We start from the raw sequence: 25,178 nt of genomic DNA on the forward strand, positions 1-25,178 counted from the left end.
CCATGAGACATGTTATTTATATCTGTTTTGCTTAGATTCTTGGCTGTGGCCTTCTCTTATTTTTTCATTTGGGATAAATTCCTCTCTCTTCTCATTCTGTCTAATTCTCTGCCTGCTTCTGTATGTTGAAAAGCCAGTTATGTCTCCCACTCCTGAAAGTAATGGCCTTTTATGCAAAGAGTTCATGTAGTGCCCAGGACCTGGCACTTCAGCAAGCGTCCACAGTGTGGCTGTGTGCACCCTGCCATTGTATTCTTCTTCTTCTTCTTCTTCTTTTTTTTTTTTTTAAACAAGCTCTGGCCAGTTTTATTAAAGACAAATTTTGCATGATTTACTTTTCACCAGTCTGTTCTGGCTTGCTTCTAATGATATCAGAATCACCTGGATCAATGATAGCCAGTGTGCATACTCTGTTGTATTTCCCACATGCTGTGCCCAATTCAGTATTATTGCCACTGTAGTGATGGACACCAGTTTTGGCCAACATGGCATAGTATTCTATTTCAGATTTCCTCAAAGCAGGCGGTTGTTGGCCAAAATGACCAGTTTCGCTTTGCTGTGTCTGATCATTTTCAGGGTCTGCTTGTACCCCAGCACATACTTTCCACTTTTCATAACCAGTTGGAGCCTAGAGTTGATCGACTCCAGCGACTTTTTCGTCTTCTTTGCGGCCACCATCTTCCTGCCTTGGATGCGGGACAGCCCCAACCAACAGCAGCCGTCCCCTGCCATTGTATTCTGACTGCTATATCCCTCAGGTAGTCATCTGCCCGGGGTCTCCTTGCCTGTTGTGGGCAGTGTTTGGTCTCTGGCCTGAATATGTGTCCTGGTCTGCTTGTGAAGTGAGAACTGTCACCACCTCCACTGTGGTAAGGCCCTACAAAACTCTCTGGTCAGGATATATGGTATGGGCACGGATTTGTGCTTCTGGGGAAGGGGCCCACTGTGCTGGGACTGCGGCATGCGTGACTGAGAAGGGCAGTCCCACCAGTGTACAGAGGGGTGGGGCTTTGGTATAAGCAAGTTAGGCAGCCAGTGTCCATGCTGCTTGCTTCCTGCAGATGGCTTTGTGTTTATGCTGAGGGGTGGGGTAGGGAAGTGGCACTGGCCAGCTCCTTTGTTTGGAGAGAAGTGTCTCTGTGAATGCTGCCCCTCAGGAGCATGCTCCGAGAAGAGCAAATAATCTCCCCACTGTATGCCCCAGGTGCTCTTCAGATCACTGTTTCCATGTTTTAGGTCCCTAGGTTGTTTCCAGGAGCAGCCTCATTGCCTCCAGACTCTCCTGGAGCCCCTTAGAACTTAGGCTTTAAACCTCTCCTGTGAAGAACTGATGAAATTCAGCCCCTCTTGCTTTCTAAGCCAGTGACTATGGGGAAATGTTCTCCTTGTGTGTTCTGCTATGTGCTTGTCTGTCTCTCTCTCACCCTTCTTCTCTGAGACCAAGGCTCCCTCTTCTGCAGCATCTGTGATCCATTTCTCCCCTAAACCCCATTTCCACACTTATGACCTTCTTTGATTTGCCCTCTTCTCTACCTTTAGTTGTGGAATTTGTTCTACCAGTCTTCAGGTTGATTTCTGGGGTGTTTAGGATGATTTTGTTGTTATCTAGTTGTAATTGTGGATGAGGTGAGCCTAGGGTCCTCCTCCCCTGCCACGTTCTTCCCCTTCCCCTCTATGTATTCCACTTGTTCTTTTTTTTTTTTAATTTTTATTTATTTATGATAGTCACAGAGAGAGAGAGAGAGAGGCAGAGACACAGGCAGAGGGAGAAGCAGGCTCCATGCACCGGGAGCCCGATGTGGGATTCGATCCCGGGTCTCCAGGATTGCGCCCTGGGCCAAAGGCAGGCACCAAACCACTGTGCCACCCAGGGATCCCCTCCACTTGTTCTTTATTCTTCTCCCCAACCCTTTGCTTAGCTGCCTTTTAGATTGAATATTTTTTATTATTCCAGTTTATTTCCATCATTGGCCCATTATTTACAACTCTCAAAAATACATTTCGGTGATTATCATAGGATTGATGATATTTTAAAATTAGCCATAGTTTACTTTCATGGATTGTGTAAGGACCTTTCAACAGTATACTCCAATTCCTTCCATCTTTTGTGCTAGTGTCATAGATTCTTCTTTGCACATGCCAAGACACCAACTATAGTGCCACTGCTTTTTCTTTATACATACAACTAACATTTAGAACAATTAAATTAAAACTTGTATTTATCTGCATTTTCACTATTGCAGCATAATTCCTTTTTTTGTGTCTATAAATGCAGATTTCTCCTGGAATCATGTACCCTTTGTTCGAAAGACTTCCCTTAAGGTTCCAAGTCTGCTGGTAAATAATTCTCTCAGCTTTTATCAGAGAAAGCCTTTATTTTTTCTCAATTTTTAAAATGATTTTTTTCTTTTTTTTTTTTAAAGATTTTATTTATTAATTCATGAGAGACACACACACACACACACACAGAGAGAGAGAGAGAGAGAGAAAGAGAGAGGCAGAGACACAGGCAGAGACACAGGCAGAGGGAGAAGCAGGCTCCATGCAGAGAGCCCAACATGGGACTCAATCCTGGGTCTCCAGTATCATGCCCTGGGCTGAAGGTGCCGCTGAACCACTGAGCCACCCGGGCTGCCCTAAAATGATTTTTTTCTTGATAGTATTTTGTGTTGATGCTTTTTTCTTTAGTTCTTTAAATATGTCACTCCATAGTGTTCTGGCTTGCAAAGTTCCTGACCAGAAGTCTGTTTTACTCTTATCTTTATTTTTCTGTATGTAATGTGTCTTTTTTCTCTGCCTCATATCAATATTTTTCACATATTTGGTTTTTAGCAGTTTGAATATGATGTGTCTAGGACTGTGTGTGTGTGTGTGTGTGTGTGTGTGTGTTATCTCTCCTACTTGGTGTTCTGAGCTTCTTGGATATGTGATTTTATGTTCATTTTAGGAATATCTTGGTCATTTTTCTCTTCAATTTTTTTTGTGCATCATTCTTCTTTTGGGGTTCCAATTATGTGTATATTAGAGTATTTCATATTGTTCTACAACTTTTAGATGCTCTGTTCTGTCCCCCCCCCCCCAGCTTATTTTCTCTTTGTGTTTTAGTTTGGGTAATTTTTACTGAACTATATTTCATTTCATTGAATAGAGTCTTCTAATGAGACTGTCTGTATTAGTTATATATTGTACAAATTACTCGAAAACTGAGTAGCTTAAAACAACCATAAATCTATATTATCTTGGGAGTGCTTTGGCTGAGTGATTCTTGCTTGGAGTTTCTCCTGATATTTCAGTTAAGACCTTGGCCAGGGTTGGTATCATCTAAGACTTGGGAAGGCTGGAGGGTTCATTTGCAAGATGGATCATTCCATCCTGAATGGCTGCCAAATTAATTGATAGGAAACTGTGGTTCCTCCCCCTGAAGACTTCTCTATAGGTATGCTTGAATGTCCTTGGGTTGTGGCATTTGGCTTCCCCAGACGAGTGATCTCTGAGATTACATGGTAAAAGCTGCAATAACTTTTATGACCTAAATCTCAAAAGCCACATATGGTCATTTTTACAGCGTCCTATAGGTACACAGGTCAGGCCTGTTCATTACGGGTGGGAACTGTAGAAGGGCATCCATACCAGGAAACAGGGATCACTGGGGGCTATCTTAGAGCCTGGCTCCCACACTGTCAGAGCCAGTTTTACTTTTGTCATTGTCATTTTTATTTCTTGCATTTCTGTTAGTTTCTTTTTTATACTTTCCAGGTCTCTCCTACAAGTCCTCATTTGTTCACTTTGTCAATAGAGCATTTAACATACTGAATCATAGTTACTTTAAGTTTCCTGTCTGATAGTTCTAACATATGGGTTATCTTTGAGTATAATTCTGTTAATTGCTTTGTCTCTTGATGAAAGGTAGTTTTTCTTGACTTTTTGTGTTTCTCCTAATTTTTCACTGAATGTTGTCAATGTGTATAGAATATGAGAAATTGAGGGGTACCTGGGTGGCTTAGTCAGTTAAACATCTGACTCTGATGTCTGCTCAGGTCATGATCTCCGGGTCATGAGATTGAGCCCTGCATCAGGCTCCATGCTCTGCGGGGAGCCTGCTTGAGATTCTTTGTCTCCTTCTGTCTCTGCCCTTCCCCTCACTCACACTGTCTGTCTCTCAAAATAAATAAATAAATCTTAAAAAAGAAAGTGAATGAGAAATTGAGATAAAGCAGTATTTATGCCTGGAAATGGACACGCCTTTTTTCTGCTAAATTGTTGGTATGGGGAGTTGAGTCAATCTAGTGGAGAATTTAGTTGCAGTTGTATTTTAGTATTTACACCGTTACCTTCAGTGCAGCAGCTTCACATTCTTCTAAGCATTATCTTGCTCTTTGGGGAGGTTGGGTTGCCAGAGAGTGTTTTGCAGTAGTTTGCTCTACTCTCAGCTTTTAGTCTTCCTTCTGCCCCTGCTCCATAGAGAGGATTTCTCATCATCCTCTTGCCCCTCCCACAGAGGTAGGCTACTGTCATGTGTTAGTTCAACTTCAGTCTTAGGCAGGCTTTGTACCTTGACCTCTGTGGTAAAGCTTTCTCAGTGATCCCACCACTCCTCCCTATGGCAGCCAAATTCTATCTTGTATGTTTGGCAAGTGTTACACAGGAGAGTTTTCTGCTCCTCCCTCAGCAGAATTTCTCAACCACAGTGCTATTGACGTTTTGGGCTGGATAATTCTTTGTTGTGGGGGCTGTCCTGTATATTGTAGGATATTTAGCAGCATTTCTGGCCTTTACCCACAGGTAAAGTAGCATCTTCCCTCCAATTCTGATAACCAGAGATGTCTCTTGACATTATTAAGCCCTGGATGTGGACCACTGTTCTAATGGCATCGGTATAGGATCCTTGACCTAGGGTACTTATTTATTCCTCCTTCGGGGTAGAGAGTTTTTTCTTTCTACCAATTGCCTCCCCCCCCCCCCAATTTCAATGGGTCTTTAGAATATACTACCTTTCACTTAGTGGCTTAAGACTTTTGTTCTATTAGGGAATCAGGGCTTGTGGGCTTTGTAGCTTTTCCTGCAGCTTCTCCTTTCCACAACTGCACCAATGAGGAAGGTTATCTCTGCTCTTCTGCCTATTCCCAGTCTTTCTTGGGAGCACCTGGCATAGGATCACAGAGAAGAGCCTGTGAGTAGGAATCAACTCTGCTTTGTGTCTCTGTCTCCTAGTGGTTTTTATACCTTAATGCTAGCTCACACTTGGCTTTCAGCAATTTGTTAAACATTTGAGCTGACTTCTTACCTGCTTATATAGTGCCTGCTGAGACTTCCTCCCATGCTCTGCCACAGGTAACTTAACCTCTGGTCTCTTCTGCGAAGGGTTTTTCCTTGGATTTCAGGGTATTTGATCAACAGGTAGTCTCAGCTAGAAAAGTTCAAGAAAAGTTATGATTCGGTAATTTACCTGGCTTTTTCTTTTTTTTAGGATGGAAGCAACATTTTTCTCTTTTACATCCTAGGCAGAAGTAGAATCCCATAGCTTCTTTATTATCCTTTTTTGTACACTGAAACATAATATTTGTATTTAAAATAGGAAAAGCCTTTACTCAAACATTTTATTGTTGTCCTAAAAATTTCAAAAGTAATTTGTGCTTGTTGGAAAACAATTAGAATCATAAAGATGCATATAAGTAGAAAGTAAAATTTCTTTTTCCTTCATCTTGTAATTCCTAGGGATGAACATTGTGAGTTTGGAGTTTTTTATCCTCCAAGAATACTTGTAATCCTATATTATAGACTTAATTTTAATAATAGGAAACCATTATAATATAGTGTTTTACAACTTGATTTTTGTACTTAACAATATATCATGACCATTTTATTCCCATGTCCTTACATGCTGAGCTACCAAACAATGTATTTTCTGTAGCTTGGGAAGTCATTTGTGAATACACCATTCAATTAGTAGCTAAATCATATGTTTTCACGGTTGAATGCTATGCATAGGAAATAAAAACAACCCAACACATTGAAATTATAGTTTGAAGACTCAGAAAAAAAGGTAGGGAGAAGTATAAATATATATATGTATATATACTCAGTATTTTGCTGGCCTCCGAAAATTTCTGTGCTTAGTAGCTTTATTAAGCTTACTATAATGCAAGGGTCAGCAAATTCTTTATATAAAAGGCCAAGTAATGAATATTTTAGGCTTTGAGGGCTGGGTACAGTCTCTGTTGCATATTTTATGGTTCTTCAAAAATGTAAAACCCATCTTAGCTTATGTGTCATGCAAAAATATGTCATGGACTGAATTTGACCCAGGGGTCATAGTTTGCTGACCCCTGCTCCAATATGTTGGAAATGCTTTCTCCACCATTCTTTCCACTCTGTCATGACCCTCCACTCCCTCCCTAATCCACCAATTTTATTATAGCTTGGTTACTGAAAAGTCTGAGCTCTGAAATTCAGATCTGAGCTCTACCACTAAATAGTGACCTTTGGCAAAGAACTAACTTCTCTGTCCTTCAGTTTTACCCCCTGCAAAATGTAGATGATAATTCCTACTGCATTGTGACTTGTGAGAATTATTCTGCTATTCACTAGATAAGACCTTGAGAACCTATAATATGTCTGGCACTATTTAGGGCACTATTCAAATACCTGGCCTCATGAAGTCTAGTGGGGGATTCTGTGTTGATCAGGATACTTTAGGTTGCAAGTGACAGAAAATTCAGTTCAAAATGGATTAGGAAAAAAGTAGGTTTTCTTGTTTGTTTGCTGTTGTTTGTTTTTTGGCTTATGTAACTAAAAATTACAGATTTAGGTCTGCCTTCAGCTGTACCTGGATTCTAGTACTGGTTTACTTGGAATCTCTTTCCATTTTGTAGCTCTGCTTTTCTTTCAGGCAGGTTCTCACCATGAGGTGGCCAAATGCCATTGGCAACTCCAAATCTTTATTTTCTTGGCTCATTAAGCCCATTAGGGAGAGCTTTTCCTTCTAACATCCACATAAGAGTCCTGAGATTGACTGTGTACTCTAATTTGTCTTGTGCTCCCATCCCTGTAGCCCAGGGGATGGAAAACTTTGGTTGGCCAGGATAAGTCTGATGCCCATCTCTGGAAACAGGGTGTGCCCCACCTAAACTACAGAGACTAAATTAGAAGATGGAGAAACTGTATAATGGATAGGCAAAAATATGTTCACTATAGATCTTAAATCACTATACAACTGTATAATTATTAACTCTATAATCACAACAAAAGTAAAGTGCTATGATGGTGTTCAGTGGGATGGCCTGATCCTCTGGGTAATAGTCAGGGAAAGAGACTTTGGCCTGAGCTGAGAAGGAAGTGAAACTGTGAAACTAGGCAAAAGGACTATGGTGGGTGGGTAGGATAAGGAGAAAAACATGTGCACAGGACCTCTGTTGGGTGACTGCATGAGAAGTCTTATATGCTTAGAGTGGAAAGAGGGAGAAGGAAGTAAGAGAACTGGAAGAACATCAGGACCTGACTTACAGGGCCTGAGAGGTGTGTTTAGGGGTTTGATCTTGATGAAAGCCATATTAAATGAGATTGAAAGAGATAATGAATTGCAAGTGTTTAGAACAGAGTTGAACCTAATAATCTGGCCTGTTAATCTTATTAACTAAATATCTACTAAAACACTACTGGCATAGATACTCCCCCTTCTTTTCTAAACATGTACTTACATTTATTCATTTATAAATATTTTTAAAAATTGAGATAAAATTCACCTAACATAAAACTAACCATTTAAAATGTACAATTCAGGGGGATCCCTGGGTCGCTCAGTGGTTTAGCACCTGCCTTTGGCCCATGGCATGATCTTGGAGTCCTGGCATCAAGTCCCACATCGGGCTCCATGCATGGAGCTTGCTTCTCCCTCTGCCTGTGTCTCTGCCTCTCTCTCTCTCTCTGTGTCTCTCATGAATAAATAAATAAAATCTTAAAAAAAATAAAATGTACAATTCAATGGCATTTAGCACATTCATCATGTTGTGTAACAATCACTTCTATCTAGTTCCAAAGCATTTCATTACTCCTAAAGGAGACCCCATATTCCTCAGCTGTCACTCCTCATTCTCTCCTTTTTCCCAAACCCTGGCCACCACAAATCTGCTTTCTGATTCTGTGGATTTACTAACTGTAAATATTTCGTATAAACATAATTAAGTAATATGTGATGGTTGTGTCTGGCTTCTTACTTTTTGACAATGTTTTTTGATGTTCATCCAAGTTGTAGCGTGATTTAGTATTTCTTTTTTTTATGGCTGTAAAATATTCCATTCTGTGTATATACTACATTTTGTTTATCCATGTATTGGTTGATGGACACAATAGCCTTTTGGCTACTGTGAATAGTGCTACTATGAACATTCATGTAGTATTTGTTTGAATCCTACTGTATTCAGTTCTTTGGATATACTTGGGAGTGGAATTGCTGGCTCATATGACAGTTCTGTTTAACTTTTTAAAGAACTGACAACAGTTTTTCACAGCAGCTGCACCATTTTACATTCCCATCAGCAATGTATGAGGATTTCAATTTCTCCACATCTTTGCCAACACTTGTTATTTTCAATTTAAAAAAAGATTATAGCCATCCTGGTGGGTAGGAAGTGGTAGCTCTTTGTAGTTTTTTTTTTTTTTTTTTTTTTTTTTTTTTTTTATTGGTGTTCAATTTACTAACATACAGAATAATACCCAGTGCCCGTCACCCATTCACTCCCACCCCCCGCCCTCCTCCCCTTCTACCACCCCTAGTTCGTTTCCCAGAGTTAGCAGTCTTTACGTTCTGTCTCCCTTTCTGATATTTCCCACACATTTCTTCTCCCTTCCCTTATTTTCCCTTTCACTATTATTTATATTCCCCAAATGAATGAGAACATATAATGTTTGTCCTTCTCCGACTGACTTACTTCACTCAGCATAATACCCTCCAGTTCCATCCACGTTGAAGCAAATGGTGGGTATTTGTCATTTCTAATAGCTGAGTAATATTCCATTGTATACATAAACCACATCTTCTTTATCCATTCATCTTTCGTTGGACACCGAGGCTCCTTCCACAGTTTGGCTATAGTGGCCATTGCTGCTAGAAACATCGGGGTGCAGGTGTCCCGGCGTTTCATTGCATTTGTATCTTTGGGGTAAATCCCCAACAGTGCAATTGCTGGGTCGTAGGGCAGGTATATTTTTAACTGTTTGAGGAACCTCCACACAGTTTTCCAGAGTGGCTGCACCAGTTCACATTCCCACCAACAGTGTAAGAGGGTTCCCTTTTCTCCGCATCCTCTCCAACATTTGTTGTTTCCTGCTTTGTTAATTTTCCCCATTCTCACTGGTGTGAGGTGGTATCTCATTGTAGTTTTGATTTGTATTTCCCTGATGGCAAGTGATGCAGAGCATTTTCTCATATGCATGTTGGCCATGTCTATGTCTTCCTCTGTGAGATTTCTGTTCATGTCTTTTGCCCATTTCATGATTGGATTGTTTGTTTCTTTGCTGTTGAGTTTAATAAGTTCTTTATAGATCTTGGAAACTAGCCCTTTATCTGATGTGTCATTTGCAAATATCTTCTCCCATTCTGTAGGTTGTCTTTGAGTTTTGTTGACTGTATCCTTTGCTGTGCAGAAGCTTCTTATCTTGATGAAGTCCCAATAGTTCATTTTTGCTTTTGTCTCTTTTGCCTTTGTGGATGTATCTTGCAAGAAGTTACTATGGCCGAGTTCAAAAAGGGTGTTGCCTGTGTTCTTCTCTAGGATTTTGATGGAATCTTGTCTCACATTTAGATCTTTCATCCATTTTGAGTTTATCTTTGTGTATGGTGAAAGAGAGTGGTCTAGTTTCATTCTTCTGCATGTGGATGTCCAATTTTCCCAGCACCATTTATTGAAGAGACTGTCTTTCTTCCAATGGATAGTCTTTCCTCCTTTATCGAATATTAGTTGCCCATAAAGTTCAGGGTCCACTTCTGGATTCTCTGCTCTTTGTAGTTTTGATTTGCATTTCCCTAATGATTGGTGATATTGAACATTTTCTCATGTGCTTGTTGGCCATTTGTATGTCTTTGGAGAAGTGTCTCTTCAGAATCTTTGCTCATTAAAAACTTTAGCTGTTTATCTTTCTTGTTATAGAGTTGTAAGAGTTTCTTATGTATTTTGGATATTAGATGCTCTTCATACGTATATGACTTTATTCTCTCTTATTTTGTAGGTTGTCTTTTCATTTTCTTGACAGCTTTTTGTTGCATAAAGTTTTTCATTTTGAAGAAGTGCAATTTGTATATTTTTTCTTTTGCTGATTGTACCTTGAGTGCTCTAAGAATCCACAGCCAAATCCAAGGTTATGAAGATTTTCTCCTGTGTTTTCTTCTAAGTGTTTTTATTTTTAGCTCTTATGTTTAGAACTTTGATGCATTTTGAGTTAACTTTTATATAATCTGTGAGGTAAGGGTTTAACTTGGATTTTTTACAATTGGATATCCAGTTTTCCCAGCATTGTTAAGGAGACTATTTTTTCTGCATTGAAGGTCTTGTTGAAAATCAATTGATCATAGATGCATGAATGATATCCTCTTTTAAAATAAACTAACTGTAAGGAAATAAACCTGTAAAGTTAATTGGTATATAATTATATTGATTTATTTCATAGGTCTGTAAACTTTAAGGATAAGAATATTATTAGGGCTGAATATGTGGTGGTAAGTCAGAAAATAGTAAGGACGAAGCAGTGAGCAAAGCACTTTAAACTCCTCTGTATCCTTGGTTTGCTCATTTGTATAATGGAGGGTTTGGACTTAGATGAGCCCAGGACCTGTCCCAGCTTTCTAATGTGCTTTTCTTTAATAAATATTTACTGCCTGAGTTCTGGGTTAGGTGTTGCGCAAGGGGCTGAGGACACAGCTGTGAGTGAGACAGGTGAGGACTTTTGGCCACTTGGAAGAACAATACATGGTCTTTAGGCTTTGTCTCTACAAAATAAAATATTATATCCCTAAACAAAGCTTGTCAGATAAACAGATGAAAGAATAATGATTAGGGCTGCAGTCTGAAAACTTTGAACATGGAGTCGAGAAATCAGAGTGCTATCAACTACTGTGATTGAGTGCATGTGGTAGGATGAGGAGGGGCTGCAGGCTAATAGTAGAAAGCCTTGTATCCTATTGGACATGCCAGAAAAGCATGCCTAATGTTCTGATACTCATTTTTCTGTTGGCCTAGTAATTATCCTACTATACTTTGATCATACTCAGAACTAATCACGCAAGTTTCAGTTTTATAAAACACTTTAGGATGGATCTGTGGTGTCTTTCAGCTTTAAGGATTTCTTTACTATGTGCTAAATCATATCACTTATAGCCCAATGAATATCAACTAGAGAATATTCAGAAATATGAGGAGAATGTCATTTCTTGTCCTAATGACAGGTGGTGGTAAACTACTGTCATTTAGTGTGGGAAGGGATAAGGATGGTTAATGTCTTACACAACAAAGAAATGTCCTGTACACAATACTAGCAGTGCCTCTGTTGAGAAGCATCCTGTAGCAAAGGATATGTAACCACCCATAGGTGGTTTGTGTTACATTATCATCTTTGATATCTGCTATATGGGGGAAGCAGGTAAATTGTTTTGTTTTCTCATTGACATATGATACTATTTCACAGCCATTTTTTAGGAATCATTGGTTTGGAAGGACAGGAATATTTATATTTTGACTGCAGAATTCCTGATTTAAGCCCATATCAAGTTAAAGGAGTGATTCTACTTGGAAAGAAATGGTATCAGCAAACTAAACGTAAAACTTAAGTGTTTCCTCTCTTTTAAAATCTGATGATAAAAAGCCAAATATGGAATTCTTTATGTAAATGGTTGAATTTTCATTATAAAACTGTGTACTTTGGTCTGGCAAATATTTTGGGGAGGGATTAATTTCCTTTTACTAATGAAATATATATAAAACTTTTATAATTATTTGACTTTTGAAAAAGGCTACTATATCCTGTGGGGATTGGTGACTATGCCTATAGGGTAATTTTGCTTTTTTATTTTTAGACAAATAAATCCATAACAGGGAAGAAGAGAATTATTACTAAATAATGTAATTTAGTTAGAACATCACAACAAAGCACAAAATACCTTTCCCAACCTAACCTCCTGAGTTCTTTATGCTGAATTTTCATTCTATGAGATCATTTTGGTCACTAGGTAAAAGCTAAATTTCCAGCTACTGTCCTTTATGTGTTATTTTTAATAAGAGAGAAATATATCACTTCTTTGACCCTCCTAAATTTCATTTCCTCCAGGTATACAACTGAGTAGTTAACCAAATGTCTGGGGAACAAACACCTTAGTGAAACCAGTGTTTGCAGGATGTGTCCAAAGAGCAAAGAGTGCATTGGTCTGGTCAGAAGGCTGCTTTAAGGAAATCAGAGAAGGTGATGGGAGGTCAAATTGTGTGCAGAGGGCTAGGGAGTTGGGACATCAACTTTTATAGGTAATGAATGTAGGTTTCCAAGTATATCATAACAAAAGGAGAAGGTTCATTTATCATTGTACATCATAGCTCTGGAAGTGAAGTAGGATCACAGCACGTCAGGCTTGAGTTGTGGTTGTGGCAGTAGGGATGTAAGGGAGGGTGGCAGTGGAAAGAACCATTCCTTGGCCATTCTTGGTTCTTGGAGCAGTAGTGTCTCAGAACCTTGCCAGGTGCCTGCCAGGGGCGGAGTGCTGGTTCCTAAGAAATATGTAATTCCCATGGTGAAGGTACAAGCCTGCATCACACTGCCATGGGTCAATTGGAAATCTGCTCCTTCAATGTTTTTACTTGCCAGGTCTGAAAAATATTCTGTCTTTCTAGTCTTACTTCATACTGCAACTTTTAACTTTTCTCATGGTTCACTCATATTCAGGTAATGTGCCTGCAGATCTGGGCCTGATGTCTTACTTTTTGTTTTAGTGTATCTGTGTTTATCTTTACTTATTTGCTTGTTTTTTTTTTCCTTTTTGTGGTATGAATAGCTTTGAAGATATAATATGAGCAAAGAATGGGAAATATTATCACATATATTTGAGAGTCAAGCAAGGTTTACACATAATCTGTAATTATGTCTTTAGCTTCATCTGTAACTAAATAGGATTTGATAAAGTAATTCATTAAAATACAAGAAGACTGAAATAAAGAGATCTTCATTGCATTCAATCTGGTTGTGGCAAGGACTACCAAGTGAGCAGCCGTATGCTTTGATCCCCCATGGTATCCAAGAAAGTTCAGGTATTGGCACAGCCCACGGGTCCTGTGGTGATGAGTGAAGCAGTGGCCTCAACTGTGCCCCAGACACTGTGGGCTCCGTAAAATCACTAGGAAGATATTTCACAGTGATTTGTTATCTTGTGCCTTTAATTTCTGGACTTGAGTATGAAGTTAAGTGTGCTGGAGCAGAATGTTAAAAGTCTGTGGACTTTGATCTTAGCCACAAAATGTGGCCCTAGGTAAGTGTCAGTCTGAATTTCCACTTTACCTTTTGATTTGGGGATTTTTTCCCTTCACACCAAACTGCAAATGGTATAGAGTGATTTTTTTTTCCGAGTTAATAGTAATCTTCTTTTTTGATGTCTTTAAGTCCGGAAGGCTGAGTTGAGCTGTGTTATGATTTTGAGTTAGGTCTAAGGTGTTATTGCTGGTGTGGACCTGATTTGTAAGGAGTGGGGTGAGGTGACATGTTTTCTCAGAGCCGTGTGGGAAGATGCAGTTGTTGTTGGTAGATAGCTGTGGCCTTTGACTTACTGATGAGCCAGATAATGGAAAAGTGTGTGGCCTACCATGACCCACTACTATATCCAGGGGCTGCCCTGGCATACCTGTCTCATATCTGAATAGAATATCATAAGAGAGAAGTAGGCTGTGCTTGGACAGGAGGTAGTAGGGATACAGCTGCAAGTGGGATTGTGTACTTCAAGCTCTACAATGATGTGATGAAGAAGGGCTGATAAACTGCTGTTGAAAGCTATGCTCTGTCCTCAAGGCTGGACAAGTCATTTTTCCTTCCAGAGTGCTTTTAGCACATAAGCCATCCCTGTAAAAAGTGTAGAAAGGGGAAACCCTGCCTAATTTAATTATCCTATTACCTATTTGTTGTGTTTACCTCCAGTTTTCTTTCATGTGTAACTTTTTATAGGGTAAATATAGCATATATGTGTGTGTATACACACATATTTCATATTTTGCTTATCTTAACATCTAACACTTTTCTGTTTAGTAGAGTCTACAGTTTTTCTAGCGGCTGTGTAAAAATCTTTTGAGTGGATACGTTAACTAAATCAAGTACCATTTACCCATTACATAAAATCATTACTGATAGGGGAAGACTTAACTCTTCTTACTATGCTGTTCTGTTGTTTTCTGTGTATCTTGTAGTTATTTTGTCCCTTTTCTCTCTCTTGCTGTCTTCTTTTTTATTTCTTTGTTTTTGCTTTGATTGCTTTCTCATTTTCTTCCATTTATCTTCTATGTAGGTATTTTCTTTGTGGTTATTATGAGGATTGCATAAAATATAACAACTTATTTTAAACTGTAACAACTTACTTCAATGTATACAAAAACTATTCCTTTACATATCTCACCACTTTATGTTATCAGTGTCACAAATTATATATTTTTGTTTTTGTTTTTTGTTTGCATTAACAGTTTTGCAGTTATCATTATTTTTTATGTGAATTTCATCTTTTAAATTCTGTACCAAAATTAAAAATGATGTATGCACCCTCATTACATTCTGTATTGCCTATATATTTACCTTTACAAGAAAGCTTTATTATTTTCTTATGCATTCTTGCTTATGCATTCTAGCATTTCAACTTGAAGGATTACCTTTAGCAATTTGTAGTGATGAAATCCCTCAGCTTTTGTTTATCTGGGAAGGTCTTTACTTCTCCTTCATTTTGAAGGACAATTTTGCCAGATACAGTATTTTTAGTTGTCAGCTTTTTCTTTCAGCACTTTGAACATATTGCCGCACTACATTGTAGCCTACGATAGTTTTGCTAAGAAATCTGCTGATAATTTTATGGGAGCTCCCTTGTATGTGATAAGTACTTTTCTCTTGCTGCTTTCAAGATTCTTTCTTTATCTTTGACTAGACAGTTTGATTATGTCTTAGTATAGGCCTCTTTGGGCTTATCCTTTTTGGAGTCTTTTGAGCTTTTTGAATTTAGATGTACATTTCTTCCCTCACAATTGGGAAGTTTCTAGTCATTATTTCCTCATATAAGCTCTCTATCCCATTCTTGCTCTTTTCTTCTTCTGAGACTCTCATAATGCGCATATTGATTTACTTAATGGTATCCCATAATTCCTTTAGCTTTCTTCACTTTTCTTTGTTCATTTTATTCCTCTAACTTAATAATTTCAAATGATTTGTCTTCAAGTTTGCTGATTCTTTCTTCTGATTGGTCAAGTCTGCTGCTGATCCATTCTAGTGGATTTTTTTTTAAATTCAGTTATTATATTCTTCAGCTCCAGAATTTGTTTCTGTCTCTTTGTTGGCATTTTTATTCTGTTCATGCATTGTTTTCCTGATTTTATTTAGTTGTCTATGTTCTCTTATAGGACACTGAGCTTCTTAAGATGGTTATTTTGAATTATTTGTAGGGTAATTCATAGATCTTTGTTTCTTTAGTGTTGGTTTCTGGCAATTTATTTTGTTCCTTTAATTTGTTCATATTTACCTGTTTCTTTATGTGCCTTGTTATTTTTTACTGTGATTTGTGCATTTGAAAAAACAGCCACCTCTCCCAGTCTTTATGGACTGGGAAAGACTTTCACTAATCAACCTGGCTAGAGATTCTGAGAGTCTTTCAGCCCTTTTCTGAGGATGTGCCTTCTCTTGGCATATCATTTCCCAATTAGAGAGGTTTATCCTTTTTTTTTTTTTTTTTTTTAATTATCAAATTTTCAGGACCTTGGCATTTTTTGCTCCCTCTGGAATCTGTGTGCAGTACTGCAGATTTTCTGGCACCGCAGTATACCCTTGAACTCCTTCTATTCTCAGTAGCCCCCAGGCATCCAAAGTATGCCAGTTCCCCATGTTTCTCTGAGTCTGATAAGACAGAAACCAATCCCTCAGGCAGCTCTCCTCCACCTGGAATTTCAGATACATATTACATTTTTCTCTTTCCTTCCCAAGCCAGAAGATTTTTCTCCTGATTATACTGAGCTGGGTTAGCTTAGGGGAAGGGCTATTTCAGATGAAATGCAGTGTTTTTTCTTATCTATTTCAATGCACTTGTTTTTGGCTTTGTGCTTGCTTGGGGTACTGCAACTTTCTAACTGGTTTCTGGAGTTGCCATAAAGGGTTTTTGGACATATTCTGTTACCAAGTTTTTGTCTCTGTGGGAAAATGAGGTATGGGATTTTCTATTCTGTCATCTTGGTGATGTCACTCTGTAAGAGTTTTTATAACAAAAGAACCAGATCTTGAGAGCAGAGAGCATCCCATTCCACAGTATATTTGTCCACATTCATCTCTCTTTTTTTTCCCCTAGGAGAGGCTCCTACAACAGTGGAATTCAATCAATCTAAATTAAATATCATTTAGAAAACATTGATCTCATTGCCATTTCCAGTACTTTGCTTTTATAAGTGAAACTTGGTCATTCATTCTTGTATATAATTTTCCCAAATTTTGGGTTACCTTTATAAGGGCACACTTATTAAAAACGGAATTCCTAGGTATAAGCCCATTTCTGGCTCTTAACATTTGGCTGAGTGGCAGTATAAATGCCCTTTACCCATTTAAGAAAGTACCCAATTAAGACTGTTTGATTTTAAACCTGCCAATATTAGGTATGTTAACCTTTAAAATCCTTATTAAATTGATAAAGCAGATACTTCATTATCCAAATTTGTAATGATAAACATGTCATCATTCTAACATTTGGCATTCTTAATTTAGTTTCTAAAATTAATGTAAAACTGAGTAAGCAATCCTTTTTTTCTCTAAACTTAAACAAATAGAAGCTTAAATCTCTGTTTTAAAGGACACTGCAAAGCTCTTTTAGAAACATGGGGATGACACTTTAATAAAAACTGAAGAGTTGATGTAATATTGAGTATATATTATTTAGATATAGATATAAACCTAGATATCTATCAAAACCTACCTTTTTATTTTATTTTATTTATTTATTTATTTTTAAAGATTTTCTTTATTTATTCATGAGAAACACACAGAGAGAGGCAGAGACAGAGACAGAGGGAGAAGCAGACTCCATGCAGGGAGCCCAATGTGGGACTCGATCCTGGGACCCCAGGATCACACCTTGGGCTGAAGGTAGGCGCTAAACTGCTGAGCCACCCAGACATCCCAGAAACCTACCTTTTTATGGACAGAAACTTAATTGTCCCTTATACCTTAGAACTTGTAGGTTGTTAAATTAATGCCCAAAGTAAAAATAAGCAAGTATCTAATATAAACATTTTCGTTTTGTGAAATCTGTTGAATGACTAAGAAAATAATTTTTTGATCTTATCACTCGAGAACATGATAAGTCCATTTGAAAGTAGCCATGGTATGCATATTTAATGCTTGGAAAATAGTAAATACTTCTGCAGTTGTAATATTAGCCTCTGTTTTTTTTTTTTTTTTTTTCATTTTGCTAAAGAAAGTGGTCATTATTGATGGGTGGTCATTATTTCCCAAAACATTAGATACCACATACTATACAGAACACATGGAATCCTGTCTTTTTAAGAGGTATGTTATAAGGCATATGAGGGAACCTGGGAATTTAATATTAATAAAAAAATAAGGAACACCTGGGGCAAAATTCCATGCTAGTAGAAATCCAAGGGAACCCAGCATTCAGGAGAGAGTGCTGTGTAAGCATCCCAGGATTATTTGTTTGTTTTGCCTCCCCCTCTTGGGCTTCTTACTGCTTGCCTAGTGGCATAGGCACTCTGGGATTCATATCTGCTTACTCTGAACTGCCTTGGTTGTGTTTATTTTCATTTGAAAGTCAATATTCAAAGACTTGTTGCCTAGTATATCTGTTTGGACAACTGGGGGAAAAAATCAAAAGGTTTCTTTCAAGTTGGTGACTTTCACCTTTTAGGAGTTAAGTTGTGCTGTGCCAGTCCCTATTGCCCAGGGGAAATCTTCCTATCATTCAGAAGCCCTGGTCATTAGCAAGCATTGAATTGCACATTTGTGTGAGGGAATGCATCTCAGATACTTGAGTAGCTGTTACTATTGTTTTGGCTGAGGGGGCAGCTACTGCCTGTTCCCTCTGACTAATAATAAATGTTATGACTGAGGGTGGGAGAGGAAGAAAGACTGGCATGCCTTCTGCTTGCCCACTCTAGCATTTGCAGTGAGCATGGTACAGGTGACTCAGGATGAGGCAATGTGGCCTTCCTGGAGAATACCTTATAACCTTTTCATGCTGAGAAAATATACACAAGCCTTCTCTGAATAAAGACTCTTTTCCTGATATTTATTAGTATGGTACACGGACTAGTCTTGGGGACTTTTTATATTTTCTTGCTTTGCTTACAAGTTCAAATGAACTACTACTTACCTTGCCATGTAAGTTGGTAGATGGTAGGTGGAACTCTTCTTCCTCTAAGGATCCTGGGTGTCTCTCTAGGACTCTGAGCATTGCCAGAGCAAGACCTATTTTTTTTTATAAATTTATTTTTTATTGGTGTTCAATTTGCCAACATATAGAATAACACCCAGTGCTCATCCCATGAAGTGCCCTCCTCAGTGCCCGTCACCCAGTCACCCCCACCCCCTGCCCACCTCCCCTTCCACCACCGCTAGTTCATTTCCCAGAGTTATGAGTCGCTCATTTTCTGTCTCCCTTTCTGATAATTCCCATTCATTTTTCTCCTTTCCCCTTTATTCCCTTTCACTATTTTTTATATTCCCCAAATGAATGAGACCATATAATGTTTGTCCTTCTCTGATTGACTTATTTCACTCAGCATAATACCCTCCAGTTCCATCCACGTCGAAGCAAATGGTAGGTATTTGTCGTTTCTAATAGCTGAGTAATATTGCATTGTATACATAAACCACATCTTCTTTATCCATTCATCTTTCGATGGACACCGAGGCTCCTTCCACAGTTTGGCTATTGTGGACATTGCTGCTATAAACACTGGGGTGCAGATGTCCTGGCATTTCATTGCATCTGCATCTTTGGGGTAAATCCCCAGCAGTGCAATTGCTGGGTAGTAGGGCAGATCTATTGTTAACTCTTTGAGGAACCTCCACACAGTTTTCCAGAGTGGCTGCACCAGTTCACATTCCCACCAACAGTGCAGGAGGGTTCCCCTTTCTCCACATCCTCTCCAACATTTGTGGTTTCCTGCCTTGTTAATTTTCCCCATTCTCACTGGTGTGAGGTGGTATCTCATTGTGGTTTTGATTTGTATTTCCCTGATGGCAAGGGATGCGGAGCATTTTCTCATATGCATGTTGGCCATGTCTATGTCTTCCTCTGTAAGATTTCTGTTCATGTCTTTTGCCCACTTCATGATTGGATTGTTTGTTTCTTTGCTGTTGAGTTTAAGAAGTTCTTTATAGATCTTGGAAGCTAGCCCTTTATCTGATAGGTCATTTGTAAATATCTTCTCCCATTCTGTAGGTTGTCTTTGAGTTTTGTTGACTGTATCTTTTGCTGTGCAAAAGCTTCTTATCTTGATGAAGTCCCAATAATTCATTTTTGCTTTTGTTTCTTTTGCCTTCATGGATGTATCTTGCAAGAAGTTACTGTGGCCAAGTTCAAAAAGGGTGTTGCCTGTGTTCTCCTCTAGGATTTTGATGGAATCTTGTCTCACATTTAGATCTTTCATCCATTTTGAGTTTATCTTTGTATATGGTGCAAGAGAGTGGTCTAATTTCATTCTTCTGCATGTGGATGTCCAATTTTCCCAGCACCATTTATTGAAGAGACTGTCTTTTTTCCAGTGGATAGTCTTTCCTCCTTTGTCGAATATTAGTTGACCATAAAGTTGAGGGTCCACTTCTGGATTCTCTATTCTGTCCCATTGAGCTGTGTGTCTGTTTTTGTGCCAGTACCACACTGTCTTGATGACCGCAGCTTTGTAGTACAACCTAAAATCTGGCATTGTGATGCCATGGTTTTCTTTTTTAATATTCCCCTGGCTATTGGGGGTCTTTTCTGATTCCACACAAATCTTAAAATAATTTGTTCCAACTCTCTGAAGAAAGTCCATGGTATTTTGATAGGGATTGCATTAAACGTGTAAATTGTCCTGGGTAACATTGACATTTTCACAATATTAATTCTTCCAATCCATGAGCATGGAATATTTTTCCATCTCTTTGTGTCTTCCTCAATTTCTTTCAGAAGTGTTCTGTAGTTTTTAGGGTATAGTTCCTTTACCTCTTTGGTTAGGTTTATTCCTAGGTATCTTATGCTTTCGGGTGCAATTGTAAATGGGATTGACTCCTTAATTTCTCTTTCTTCAGTTTAATGGTTAGTGTATAGAAATACCACTGATTTCTGGGCATTGATTTTGTATCCTGCCACACTGCCAAATTGCTATATGAGTTCTAGCAATCTTGGGGTGGAGTCTTTTGGGTTTTCTATGTACAGTATCATGTCATCTGCAAAGAGGGAGAGTTTGACTTCTTCTTTGCCAATTTGAATGCCTTTTATTTCTTTTTGTTGTCTGATTGCAGAGCAAGACCTATAATATCGAGTGACCCTCCCTACTCCTCATGTACCCAGGGCTTCCCAAGGCTGTCATAGCTCTTTTTTCCTTTTGGCCAATGATCCACTGCTAATGATAAGTATTGTGTGTTGATCCCTTATCATTTACTAGATCTTATGTCTTACACTTCACACATAATCCCATTCAGTCTTCACAAGTTGGTACTATTATTTATTCTGTACCTGTCTCTCCTACTCCCCCATTTATTGTAATCTCCATACCTTGAGGATACTTTTGGCTGTTTCATTTACTGCTGTATCCCCAGCATCTAAAACAGTGGCCGGCTTATGGTGGGAACTTAATATTAACATTTATTGATGACTCATTGGATTATCTATTTACAAATGAGACATTAAAAACCTGACCTAAGATTCCACAGATAGTAAGTAATAAGGATGCATTTGTATTCAGGTTCCTCATATTATTATGTTCTCCTGCCCCTTCCAGGGGAAGGGAGGACAGGAGAAAGGGAGTGCAGCAGGGCCTGGGAATAGGGTAAGAGCCTTTCCCCAGCAGTTCCAAGCCTCCTCTCCCTACTTGTCTGGGTCTCTGCCCCTTCCCCACTCCCTTAGGCCAGCACTGGCCATCCTGCAGACCAAACAAAGCTCTCTACTTTCCATTCTTGGAAGGAGATACCATGAGATGACTTTGCTGCCTGCTGCCCTCTTTTCTTGTGGGCATTAGAGAAGCAATGGGTGGGCTCCAGGGCCAAGGAAGGCACTAAATATCTGACTAACTGTGCGTAGGTTGACATACTTGGCTGTTAGAAACTGGAGAAGACAAACCAGGAGTTGGAGTTGTCATGACCCTGAGGCAAGATGGCCTTATCCCTGGTCCTTTGGGCACTGAATAAGAAAATCCCAAAGTTGAGAAAAACAAGATTGCCAAACTGCTCCTTCCCTCTACTGAAAGCAAAGAAGGCTGGGGCAAGCCTAAGTAGGCAGCTGGTGGATGAGGGGGAAAGCCAGGAAAGGATTTTTCCAGAAAACCTCTCTGGGTTGGAGTATTGGTTGTGAATGACGTGAGAGGGGAGAAGAGGGTTTCATATGTCCCCAATGGGCACAGCTGAGCCACAGGTCCACCTGTCTAAGCAGCATGGAGGCCCAGCAGCCTGGGGGTCCTGCATGGAGGGGCTGGGAGCCCTTTATTTCTTCCCAGGTTTTTTTGCTCATTCTTTCCTTAAGCTGATTCTTGAAATATTTTGTCTGCTTGTGATAAAATATTACTAATGACAGTCAGTTACATGATTGGAATTCTATGCAGTAATTATTCACATTGTCAGATATGGGCTGGGCTAGCTTTTGTTAAGTCTTTGATTGTAACATAAAGCTTCAGTGTTTCTAGCTTTATTAATTTGTCACTTGTGGAGTATAGCCCTCTCTTCCTAACTTGGAAATCAGAGGGAAGACCACATTCTACCTCCTGTGCAAACTGAAGCAGGGCAGCAGGCAGGTGGGCACTGTGAGGTGCCTGCTGCTGGAATCAGTGCTGGCCTGGAAGCCTGCTCTGAGATAACTAGTAAGAATGTTAAAGATACTATGAGGGCTAAAAGTATAAGAAAATATTAAAAATATAATGTCACTACCTTGAAATTTCTTCCTACTGCTGTGCCCTTAAATGGAGCAATTTTCAGTAGCTGTTAAGTCCAGATCTAACTGCTATTCTTTGTGGAATTCAGAACCATGTTGGTAGGTGCACATGCTCTTCTGTTTGTACTCAGATATTTTTATTATATGTATGCTCTCCCTCCAACCTCTAAGTAGGGAATCCCTTTCTTTAGGGGTTAAGAGATGCAAACTGATGCCTAATGGGTAATCCACAACTAAATTATCCTGTTATTTAGATCCCATTGGTACTTTCCTGAGATGTTCCTGAAATGTTATAATAGGTGAGAATCATTGTTTTATTATATAAACAATGATTAAAATGAGAAACAAAAAAGGAGTTATCTTGAGTCTGGCTATCCTCATGAATTACCTTTTTTTCAACCTGTTTTCTTTTGATCCTTACAAAATTTTATGTGAAATTTTATATTGCACTTCCTTGCCCCCACCTTGACCAAGGGTCTTGTTCTTCATTACATTTGCTCTTCTGTAATAGAGCCCACATTATTTGTGATGGCTGGGAAGCTGGGTTGTATGGGCCACCTGGGGAGAGACCTTGGAACTGGGCCTGGTCCCTGGGCCACATGGTCCCATATCCGCTGTCACAGGCTGGGTTTTGTGAGCTAAGCTGAACTCCTGCAGTTCTTCTAGGGTAGGGATAGTTCAGAGGCCTCAGGCTGGTACCCAAAGGCTGAATCTGGCCATCTACAGTTTTAAAAATATTTTTTTTTGTTTGAATGGCTCACTCATGTTTAAAAGTTAGGAAATTTCCTCATAAAATGTAGATTTCTACCAGTTCTTCAGAATCCTATTACCTGCTGAGATGCCTCCCTTCCATTCCAACAATGCACAGTCCACCGCTCTTCAGGAACTAGGAGACTCAGAAAGCATTACATTAGTTTCCCATGGAAGAACATTAGCTTCTTTCTCCTGAGAGTCTGCCTTAGTGATCCCTTGTCATGACTTGGGGGACTCTCACTCTATCCCCAGCCCAATCAGAATTCTCCTTTTTCAGAGGTGAAAGCAGTGGTAGGAGAAAAAGCCACCACCCTCACTAGCTACCCTCTTGTCCCCACGAAGATATCACAGGAAGTTTAGAAAACAAGTTTGCTCATCTGTAACATGGAGATAATAATAGAAACTACCTGATAAGGCTCTAGTGATTTGGAAATGGGCTCATACAAGTAAAGTGCTTAAAAAATACCTTGCATGTACTGTTACCTATGGTTGTCATTACTATTGATGGGGTTGGAGGGAAGGAACATCTATAAATGTAGTTTCCTATATAAGCATTACTGTCAGTTTGGATTTATTTTGTGTTTCCCATGTACATGTTTTATTTTAGTACATAGTTGTCATTACAGTGGACATGGAGGTTGAGTGACTTACCCAGAATTACTTAGCATTCCATGGGGGAATGGGAGTCACACTGGTTCCTGTGACTTCCGGTTCAGTTTTTTGTTTAATTATAAGCTGTTTTGTGCTGTGAAACTGTATTTATCTGGCCTTTAGGTTGCTTGTGGATATACTTAGTGAATAGATGGGGTATTTAAAAGTCAGGTATCCCCTAACCTGTAGATGTGGTCCAGCCTTAAAATGTCCATGAAAGACTGCTAATAAAATTACTGTGCTCCTCTATATAAGCTATTGCATTATTGGTGTATCTCACTAAAAACAAGAACAAATTGAATGTCAGAAGCACTTTCAATCTTTCTAGTTGACTAAAGAGTTGTATCAAGGGACTTCCCAGTCAGAAAGCATTATCAAGTTTGCTTTGAAAAAGATAAAGAAGTCTTCTTCTCTTCTCTTCTCTTCTCTTCTCTTCTCTTCTCTTCTCTTCTCTTCTCTTCTCTTCTCTTCTTCTCTTCTTTTCTCTTCTCTTCTCTCTCTCTTTTGAGAGAGAGAAAGAGAGAAACAGCATGAGCTGACAGTGCAGGAAAGCAGAGGGAGAGAGAGAATCTTAAGCAAGCTCCACACCCAGCATGGAGTCAGCTGCAGGGTCCATCTCATATCCCTGAGATCATGACCTGAGCCAAAACCAAGAATCAGATGCTTAACAAACTGAACCACCCAGCTGCCCCAGGTGAAGAGGTTTTCTTTCCAGGCTGTGGTGAAGGTGGCTGTGTGCAGGATATTTTTGTCCTGAAGGAGTATTTTTATATTCTTGAAAGTTGTAAAGGCTTTTCTAAGCATGAAATGGAATCTAAAGTGAAAGTGACAAATCTCCTTTAGATTAAAATACTTCTGTGAGGTACATACAGTGAACAAAATCAGCACATGGCTGTAAAATTTTTTTTTTTAAAGCTAATATACAAAAGAACTGCTATAAATCAAGAAAGATGCAAGAAACCTTGTGGTGGAATGATCAACTATGAATTGTCAATTTACACACAAAAATATATACAAAGGCAAATAAATACAAAGGGGGGGGCGGGGCAAGATGGCAGAGGAGTAGGGTCCCCAAGTCACCTGTCCCCACAAACTTACCTAGATAACTTTCAAATCATCCTGAAAACCTATGAATTCGACCTGAGATTTAAAGAGAGAACAGCTGGGACGCTACAGAGAGAAGAGTTTGCGCTTCTAACAAGTACAACTCGTTTTTAGCTACTCTGCACTGAGCAAAATGACTAGAAAGAAGAACTTATCACAAAAGAAAGAATCAGAAACAGTACCCTATGCCACAGAGTTACAGAATTTGGATTACAATTCGATGTCAGAAAGCCAATTCAGAAGCACAATTACAAAGCTACTGGTGGCTCTGGAAAAAAGCATAAAGGATTCAAGAGACTCCATGACTGCAGAATTTAGATCTTATCAG

At 39.0% G+C, this 25,178-nt stretch overlaps 1 protein-coding gene and 1 pseudogene across 1 annotated transcript in view; one reads left to right on the forward strand and one right to left on the reverse strand.

The window, feature by feature from the left end:
- The window catches only part of CRYL1 (crystallin lambda 1), a 146,253-nt gene that overhangs the window by 50,008 nt on the left and 71,067 nt on the right, over nt 1-25,178 (forward strand). The gene's annotated exons all lie outside the window — the stretch shown is intronic.
- LOC112669558 (60S ribosomal protein L30-like) lies at nt 275-718 on the reverse strand (annotated as a pseudogene).

The sequence above is a fragment of the Canis lupus genome, chromosome 25 (genome assembly GCF_003254725.2).
Source record: "Canis lupus dingo isolate Sandy chromosome 25, ASM325472v2, whole genome shotgun sequence".
NCBI lineage: Eukaryota > Metazoa > Chordata > Mammalia > Carnivora > Canidae > Canis > Canis lupus.